At 41.0% G+C, this 1902-nt stretch overlaps 1 pseudogene; it reads right to left on the minus strand.

The window, feature by feature from the left end:
* Positions 1-205: 205 nt before the first annotated feature.
* LOC129553044 (small ribosomal subunit protein uS8 pseudogene) lies at positions 206-786 on the minus strand (annotated as a pseudogene).
* Between the last annotated feature and the right edge of the window lie 1116 nt (positions 787-1902).

Below are 1902 nucleotides of genomic sequence, written 5' to 3' on the forward strand. Positions count from 1 at the left end.
GTTAACTATAACTGTTATCATATTTTTAGGGCATGAAATGTGTATTCTATCAAGCTAAAAATAGGAAAGGCACCACTCATTCAAGGATTAAGACTCCAGAAGAGGCGGCTTCACCATCTGGACCCCAAACCAGAGTCAACCATCCAGGGCCAGACACACCTTCCTCTGGTGAGCCACAAGGGTGATGGTGAAAGTTACGCCAAGTCAAAACTTTCTTGTACTTCAAGGAAACAGCATTCACCAGTTAACACAAAGGCTGTATACTTCTGAAGACACTCTTGCTACTCTGCTGTACAAAGTTCAAAATGACTTAAGGAAGCACCAGAGTCCTCTGAGGCATTTTATTTGTGTGTATTACATCCCTAGAAAAAGAATCCAAGGATTTTCCCTCCTGTATGTTTTCGTCTTGCTTCTTTGTGGTCCATGATGCCAGCTGAGGTTGTCAATACAATGAAACTAAACTGACGGGTTGGCAGCAGGTTATTCTGCCATTTTCCATTTTTCTAGATCTTTGAGGTGCACATCAAATCTGCGGCTGATCACTCCACACTTATTTAGCCTGCCTGTGAGGTTCACAACAATTTTCCCAGCCCTGTGATCATCGATGATTTCAAATTCGCCAATGTAACCATTCTTCATCATCACTGTTAGAAACCTGACGATGACTTTGAAGCACAGCCTAATAAGGACCAGGCATTTGCCTCTCTTTTCGGCATTGTTGATACTCTTGAGAGCATCAGCCAGGACATTCATGCACACCATTCTGGTGGCACAGAAAGCTGGCGGAAAGAGGCAGGCCACAGAGTCTTGACCACTGGACTGTCAGGGAATTCTCAGAAGATTTTTTAAAAATATATTCTAGATATTAGCCTCTTATAGAATCTATGATTTGCAAATATCTCAAATAGGTTGCTATTCTTTAATGGCTTTTAAGAATATGAGGCACTTCATTGCAGCATGTGGGATCTTTAGCTGAGGCATGCAAGCTCTTAGCTGCAGTGTGTGGGATCTAGCTTCCTCACAAGGGATGAAATCAGGGCTCCCTGTATTGGGAGCAAGGATTCTTAGCCACTGGACCACCAAGGAAGTCCCCAGTAGGTTGCTATTTTTTTAATTTCATCTTGATTTATATTTATATTAACTGCCTGAGTCTTTATATTCTCTTTGGGTCTTTCAGTTTTTGACCCCTAGCTGATATTTTCTGGGTCACAACATTTAACATGCCTTCCTGAAACACAAGACTCTTTGACTGGATTTGGATATTTTCTGAATTCTTCAGTTAATATTGAAGACAATTTCTTTGTTATATCATTTGTACAAGTGGTTGAACTCATCCGTTACATTCTTGAATCTACCTAATTTCATTTCTCATTAACTTTAATTTGGGAAGTACCTTGCTATAATCCCCATGCATATGATATTTTAGAGTCATTGATCTTACTCTACCAGTTCTTTTAATTTTGTTCTAGTTTTTAACTACAATACTTTCATTTTAATTTTTCTCCCCAAAGGAGAGAGTGATAATTTTCATACTGCAATTTCAGTGATACCTGATACCTGCTCGGTTAAATTTATTTTTATATATTCTTAAGTTATCAGAGAAGGAAACAGCAACCCTCTCCAGTATTCTTGCCTGGGGAATCCTATGGATGGAGGAGCCTGGTGGGCTCCCGTCTGTGGGGTCTCAAAGAGTTAGACACGACTGAAGCAACTTAGCATGCGTGCATGCATTGGAGAAGGAAATGGCAACTCCCTTCAGTATTCTTGCCTGGAGAATCCCAGGGATGGAGGAGCCTGGTGGGCTGCCATCTACTGGGTCACACAAAGTTGGACACGACTGAAGGGACTTAGCAGCAGCAGCAACAGCATTCTTCAATTATAAGCAACTAATTCTTCTGGAAG

Source organism: Moschus berezovskii, chromosome 18 (assembly GCF_049115385.1).
Source record: "Moschus berezovskii isolate FMDL1 chromosome 18, NW_MosBer_1.0, whole genome shotgun sequence".
Taxonomy (NCBI): Eukaryota; Metazoa; Chordata; class Mammalia; order Artiodactyla; family Moschidae; genus Moschus; species Moschus berezovskii.